We start from the raw sequence: 7,900 nt of genomic DNA, 5'->3' as shown, positions 1-7,900 counted from the left end.
CCCCCACCAAGAGTTTGACACCCAAGACCTATTTGTGCCTGTGGTCCTTCCTTCATCCTTCTTTCTTGGTTCTATTCACTTCCTTCTGGCTTCTGCTCACACTCCTCAAGGAAGTCTCTTCTGGTCAAGGTCACTAACATAGTACTGTTAATCCTAATGGAGATGTCTATGTCCTCATCTTTCTTTACCTCTCAGCAGCTTTCCCCATACTTGACAACTCTTTCTTTTTATTTATTTTGCTCAGTTCTTTTGGATTTACTTCACAAAGCTTCTACAAAGTAGTTCTAGTTGGAAGAAAAGAATAGAGAATTATAAGAAAGCTTTATGGAGGCACCATGCAGGTTTGTCGATTTGTAACTTTTTAATATCATTTGCTATATGTGGTATACATAGTAAACAGTAGAAACATATGCAGACAGTCTTCATTTTGCGTGGTTTTGATAGGCGTGTGTTTCAATTAACATTTTCCTGGCCAGGAGGGCTTGGTGTGTGTGTGTGTGTGTGTGTGTGTGTCTTGAATTTGGTGCATGCTTTTCTTACTAAGGATTTTTAAAATCCTCTTGTTAGGTATATTTTAAGACTGTATAAATTGTTTCTTGCTAAATGTATCATTCTGTAGCACACTTTTTCATTTAACATTGTATATGAGATGAATCCACGTTTATACAAATAGTTCATTTGTTTTCATTGCTGGATAGTAGCCATGGTACGAATATGCTACAATTTCTCTCTCTTTTTCCTCTTCATTGACTTTTAGTTTGTTTTTGTCACAGACATGGCTGCCTGCAGTGAACATTTTTGGGTATCTCTCCTTGGTCCCTTGTGTGTCCCGCTAGGATATGTTTGTAGGAGTGGAATTATTGCACTTCTTTACTACGAGATGCCAAATTGTTCTCCGAAGTGATTGTATTGATATATATATATGCTCTGCCCACCCGCCCCCCATGCGCTCTGCGACACTCAGTTCTAGTTTTCTTCTTACCACCCCGGCTGCTCCTTCTCAATCTCCTTTGCCGCCTCCTTTTGCTGTAAATTTTGACATGTTTAAGAGCTTTAACTGGACTGCTTATTCTGTTCTTACTGCTTTCCTAATCGCTCTAGTTTCACCCAGTCACAGGATTTTAAATATCATCTATACACAGATGGCTCCCAAATATGTATCTCTACATATTTTCATAGTTTAAAAAATAATCGTGCCAAAATTGGTACTCAAATATATTGCAGATCGGATTGTAAATTGGTAATGTTTTTATGAAGCACAATATGGCAATCTCTGTGCAAATTTTTATTTTTTAATTATTTTTTTTGATTAATTTATTTATTTGGCTGCATTGGGTCTTCGATGCTGTGCAGGGGACATATATACACTATTATGTATAAAATAACGAATAAGAACATGCTGTATAAAAAAATAAATAAAATTCAAACATTCAAAAAAAAGAAAAGCATTGCATATCTATACAATAAAGTACCATAAGAATTTTTAAAAAAAAAAGGGACTTCCCTGGGGGTCCAGTGGTTAAGACTCTGAGCTCCCACTGTAGGGGGCAGGAATTTGATCCCTGGTCAGGGAACTAAGATCCCACATCCTCATGGTGAGGTTAAAAAAAAAAAAAAAGGCCATAGGAAGATTTTTTTTTTTTTTTTAATGAATTAATACTTGGCTGCGGTGGCTTCTCTTGTTGTGGAGCACAGGCTCTAGGCACGCGGGCTTCGGTAGTTGTGGCTCGCAGCCTCTAGAAAGCAGGCTCAGTAGTTGTGGCCCACGGCCTTAGTTGCTCCGCGGCATGTGGGATCTTCCCGGACCAGGGATCGAACTCATCTCCCCTGCAGTTGCAGGCAGATTTGTAACCACTGCACCACCAGGGAAGTCCCTGCATTTACTTTCTTTACATATCTTTCAATCATCAAAAGGTAAAATAAGGGCATGATTAGTTAACAAATGCAAGTTGTTTGGTCAAGAAACCGAGTGTTTTATTATTGTTTTTTTGGCCGCATCGCATGGCTTGCAGGATCTTAGTTCCCTGACCAGGGATCGAGACTGGGCCCACAGCAGTGAAAGCGCCAAGTCTTAACCACTGGACCGCCAGGGAATTCCCATTTTAAAATTTTATTTTATTATTATTATTATTACTGACCAAATCTTGATTTAAGCAGGGAAGCCCAATCTACAGGGCATTTTTTTTGGTGGTTGGACACAACACTTGCAGTTTCCGCAATCTCAGGACGCCCTCTAGTGTCCATGTGGGCTCAATGTCTCAATAATTAGAAGAAAATCACTTTGGAGTTTCACCTAGGACATCTGATTGAAGCCATTTACCAACACTTCAGGGCTCTCATTATTGGCCCATTCTGTTATCCTTCAAGTTTGCCCATGCCTGTCAGACTATGTCATCCTATCTTTGGATCAGAAAGTGTGATCAGAGCCCCTCTGTCACATCATAGGCCCAAACAGCCAAGGTATGGTAGAGGAAGGCCTGGAGGTCAACGTGCTGAGGGGTGAGGAAGGCCCTGAGGGTGTAGGAGCCAGTCTGGGGGGCTGCAGCAGCCCCAGGTGCTGAGCATAGAGCACTGACTCTGGATCACCCTCTCTGACCTCCACGTCTGGTCCCTACCTGTCTGTCTGCCATTCCTGTGACCCCAAGGCAATCAAACACTGGATCACCACAGTGGGAGTGGGGTTCCAGGGTGAGTCAGGTGAGGTCTGGTTTATCCGATATGGTCTCTCATAGACATAGGGAATTGAAACAGGAAACTACAAGCCAAGAATGGCTGGGAGATTTTCCAAATCCTTTAGTTGGAACACAGAGCTCACTGAGGTTTGCTTTTGGAATCTTCTCATCTGTCTTCTTCTCCTCTCACCAGGCATTTCCTTCCCCTCTCCAAAGACCATCTAGTAGAACATTACCTTTCAGGACTGCTTTCCAGATCAGCCAAGCCCAAATCTCCAGATAACCTGTGTCTTGGATCCACACGCTCAGCGGCAACCCTGAGGGTAAGTTCAGTGAAATTTAGATTATCCAGTTGGGATCAGTCACTTGGGGGTGTGTGTGGGGGGAGCACTTGTTGGTCTTAACATTAGGGAAGTTATCTATACATCTGTAAATAGAAGCCTGCTTGATGTGGGAAGAGGGGAGGGAAAATATCATTTTAGTATGTGTAGGAGTCTTCAGGAAAAAAACTACAGACAGCTCCAGAAATGCTAGGACCCACACTCAGTGACAGAGTGACCCACTCATCTGTCACCCAGGTGGTGCCCAGGTGGGCTTCCCAGGAGGTCCAGTGTCATTTAAGTTTCAAGGCCAACATTTTTTGGAGAATCCAGGCCACACATCAGTACATCAGGGACTCAGAGTCTCAAGCTGTGAAAATGAAAGAATCCATGCTACTTTCTCAGGTGTGGTGAGATTAAAATTACGTAACAATCAGTAATCTATAATTGATGGTATTCTTAGTGTTGCCTTTATTGCTCAGCCAACTCCCAAACCCAAGAATGGATCAAGGATTGTGGAGGAAGAGTTCATTTCTTCCCTCTGGAGGACCATCAGTAGGGATTTCTGCCCTGTGGAGTCCAAAGGAGAGATGTTGCTTCAAGCTGAGTTGGGAAAGGAGACTTGGACTTTTTCATTAAAATTTCATTTTGCACGTTTTAATACTTCATAATAAGTACTTTATCCTATTAAGAAAGTAAAGTTTGCTCAGTCACAGACAACATATAAAAATGTATAGGAAAAAAAAAAAAAAATGTATAGGGCTTCCCTGGTGGCGCAGTGGTTGAGGGTCTGCCTGCCGATGCAGGGGACGCGGGTTCATACCCCAGTCCGGGAAGATCCCACATGCCACGGAGCGGCTGGGCCCGTGAGCCATGGCCGCTGAGCCTGCGCGTCCGGAGCCTGTGCTCCGCAACAGGAGAGGCTGCAGTGATGAGAGGCCTGCGTACCGCAAAAAAAAAAAAAAAATATATATATATATATATATATATATATAAGCAGAAAGATGGGAAACCATCTGGTGTCTCCACTAGGAGAATCATGGTGAGCCCTTTGACAGGCCCTTAGTTCCCACCAGCTGTTTCCCATGTATTCATGTGTCTGTCCATACAGGATTGCATAGCTGTAGTTAGCTGTAGTCATACATTATGAATTATTTTGAATCTTGTTTTTGAAAACATTATTATTATCAGTAAGCAACTTTATATATGATATTACAAACTCTCCTTAAACACTGCTTTTACCAGCTGTATACTATCTCCAAAAAAAAAAAAAAAGGATATACCTGCTCTTCTGTATCATTTTTTACCATTATAAATAAAATCTGATTAATATTCTTTTTATTTTAGGCCACGCTGTGAGGCTTGTAAGGTCTTAGTTCCCTGACTAGGGATCGTACTCAGGCCACAGCAGTGAAAGCATCTAGTCTTTATTTATTTATTTATGGCTGCGTTGGGTTTTTGTTGCTGAGCGCGGGCTTTCTCTAGTTGTGGCAAGCAGGGGCTACTCTTTGTTGCAGTGCACAGGCTTCTTGTTGTGGTGGCTTCTCTTGTTGCGGAGCACGGGCTCGGGTGCAAGGGCTTCAGTAGTTGTGGCTCGTGGGCTCTAGAGCTCAGGCTCAGTAGTTGTGGTGCACAGGCTTAGCTGCTCCGTGGCATGTGGGATCTTCCCAGACCAGGGATAGAACCCATGTCCCCTGCATTGGCAGGCAGATTCTTAACCACTGCGCCACCAAAGAAGTCCCTGATTCATATTCTTATGCTTAGGGAGTTCCCTAGTGGTCTGGTGGTTAGGATTTGGAGCTCTCACTGCAGAGGCCCAGGTTCAATCCCTGGTCAGGGAACCGTGATCCTGCAAGCCACCTGGCATGGCCAAAAATTTAAAAAAATAAAATTCTTACACCTAAATATCCTTCTATATTTTATTTTAAAATCATAGGTTTGTTGAATAGAAATTACTGGGTCAAATGGTATGAAGATTTTTTTTTTTTTGCGGTACGCGGGCCTCTCACTATTGTGGCCTCCCGCTGCGGAGCACAGGCTCCGGACCCACAGGCTCAGCGGCCATGGCCCACGGGCCCAGCCGCTCCGCGGGATGTGGAATCTTCCCGGACCGGGGCATGAACCTGTGTCCCCTGCATCGGCAGGCGGACTCTCAACCACTGCACCACCAGGGAAGCCCAGTATGAACATTTTTAAGGCTTGTCATACATGTTTTCAAATTGCTTTTCAAAACCACTATGCCAGCTTATATTCAACCCATATTTACTGAGCCCCTACTATGTACTGGGACTGTTCTACATGCTAGAGATACAAGTGGTGACAAGTAGACAAGGTTCCTGCTTTAAAGAGCATATATTTCAGTGATACAGATGACAAAAGCAATTATTCTGCTATCAGTGATAATTGCTCTGGAGAAAAATATGGCTGGGCTAGAAGATTGGTGGTGGCAATGGCAGGGCAAATATCTCAGAGAGTTTGTTAGACATGATGTTTCTGAGGACTTGACCTTGGGACACTGGACCTGAATGGAGGAGGGAGCACCCATGTGAGTCTCTGGGGAGGAGGTACACTTGGGGAGTCACAGCAGGGACAGGAGCCCTGGGACAGGACTGGGCAGTGTCAGAGGCCTATGTGAGTAGATGAGTGAGCCGGGCTGCCAGAGGTGGGCTGAGGCCAGGGTGGCCAGAGGCCAGGGTGGCCAGAGGGTCCCTGTCATGAGGGGCTTGTAGTCAGTGGTGAGGGACTGGGATTTCATTCTGCCTACGAAAGGAAGACATTGCAGTGTTCTGTGGGATGTGGTGGTGAGGATGTGGTCTAACTCACAGTTTAAATATTCATGTCATCTGTTACGTGGGTAACAGACAGCAGGGCATGAGAGCCAGCAGGGAGCCCACCTGGAAGGCTAGCCTGTTTACTATTGTGGGGAGGAACAGTTCTAGGATGGAAGCAGTAGAGCTGTGAGAAGTGACTGGATTTAATGTTGATACATTTTAAAGATGGCGTGAGCAGTAAGTCAATGAAGAACCACACATTTATTTACTTATCTTAATTCCACACTTGATTCCACGTGGCTTACTGCAACAAACTCAGTGTAATATACACGAATTATTTAAAAAGCAATATAAAAATATAAATTTTAATTGTTGAGACTGGGTTCAAGTTAGAACATTACTAGGCAAGCTGGAATATCTGAAACATTTGTTGAAATGGAGAGTTTGCTGTTTACCTAGCCATGGATTTCACTGGCTCAAAATCTCTTATGATTATTGCCTAAAAGAGCCATGGGGTGGGGCCATAGCTCAGGGTCAGTCCCTTGTTTCCTGCTTCTGGTTCTGTACTTAGAGTAAAGCAGATTAATTCCAAGATGTTCAAAGATTAAATCAACATCTACAAAGTCATTGAGTAAATGTAAGAACCTCAGGAATTCAAGGAGATTTTACAGTTTTTCTCAGAAATGACCTCACTGTGTGCTGCTGAAGAGATCGTGTCCTTTCTGGGGGCCCCAAGATGTAGGGGCTATTGAGCTATAGCCCTAAATAGAGTTGTTCTTTCTACCTAACGGGTCCCACAAAGCCTTACAGCCAACTTCAGTGGTGTCATCTGAACTAGGATTTTGGTTTTCTGATGTTGGTTCTATTTGAGCATTTGTGTGGGCTTAAAAGTGTGACAAAGGTTTCCTTGCAATGATATTTCTTTGAGGGAATTTGACATCCACCCTCAGTGGCTCTGACTTCCCTGACCAGTCCCTGGAGGGAATGGACTGTCCTGCACCGCTTTTCAGTATCCCTTTGTGTAGGAGTGACCTGTAGACTTGGAGTCACAGGGTCACCCCATCTCACCCTCCTCCCGAATGCAGAGTGCTTTAAGCCTTTTTTTGGGGGGGGGTTTGCAGTCTGCTGATCTGATGAGTGCCATTGTCCCATATCCAGAAACAAAGGCACATGTGACCGTAACACCAAAGTCTTGAATGTAGTGCCAAGGTGGGAAGGTTTCCTAAATTTTGACTCTCCATTTACACCAGTGGTTCCCAACTTGGGTACCCGAGATTTACACAGAGAGAGAGCTGGAGGGGGTGGTATGGGATGTCTAGAGGCGGAGCCACAGGTGCCCTTCAGGGTTTCTCTCAGTGGTCTTTGCCTCTCTTTTTTCCTGCGGTTCAGAGGAGTTTGTACTCCAGAAGTCTTTTGAAAAGGGTGAGAGATATTCAGGGGTGGCTCTGGGGAGGGAAAAGGATGAGGAGTAGAGACAAAGCCGAGTGCAGCTGGACGAGAGGCGGAGCCTGGCAGGAGAGGGGGCTGGCCTGAGGGCAGCAGGTCTGGAGCCCAGCAGTTCACTGTGTGGAGTCCTGAAGCAAGTGAGGAATGGGGAGCGTGCAGACCTTCTACTGGCCAGAAAAATCAGAATTTGACTTTGTGTTGTTCTTGTGTTTCATCAGGATGAATTGGTAAGCCCACCAGAGTGGGAGATTAGGAGCCTACTTTTCTTTTATTGAAATTTTGAATTTTTTTTCATTTATTTTTTATACTGCAGGTTCTTATTAGTTATCTATTTTATACATATTAGTGTATATATGTCAATCCCAATCTCCCAATTCATCCCACCACCACCCACCCCACTTTCTCCCCTTGGTGTCCATATGTTTGTTCTCTACATCTGTGTCTCTATTTCTGCCCTGCAAACCACTTTGTCAGTACCATTTTAGGAGCCTGCTTTTCAAAGGAAAAAAGTTACAGTCTCCTCCCAGTTTAAGCTCATCAGAAATTGCCAGGAGCAACCCAAGTCTCTGCACCAGCTGTGCCTCCCAGGACTGCGTTGTCCCCTCCAACGCCAACAGGAAGGGACGGGTGTGGAGGCTTTGGGTCCTCCCTACCACGCTTTCTTCCTCTCCAGTTATTGTCTGAGTTTCAT

General features: G+C 44.3%; 1 pseudogene; it reads right to left on the bottom strand.

Annotated features, from left to right (window-relative positions):
• Positions 1–7,900, bottom strand: part of LOC112395397 (vacuolar ATPase assembly integral membrane protein VMA21-like) — an 18,081-nt pseudogene that overhangs the window by 7,851 nt on the left and 2,330 nt on the right.

The sequence above is a fragment of the Neophocaena asiaeorientalis genome, unplaced genomic scaffold (assembly GCF_003031525.2).
Source record: "Neophocaena asiaeorientalis asiaeorientalis breed wild unplaced genomic scaffold, Neophocaena_asiaeorientalis_V1.1 scaffold282, whole genome shotgun sequence".
Lineage (NCBI taxonomy): Eukaryota > Metazoa > Chordata > Mammalia > Artiodactyla > Phocoenidae > Neophocaena > Neophocaena asiaeorientalis.
The sequence above is the reverse complement of the archived record's forward strand: the minus strand, read 5'-3'. Positions and strand labels throughout refer to the sequence as shown.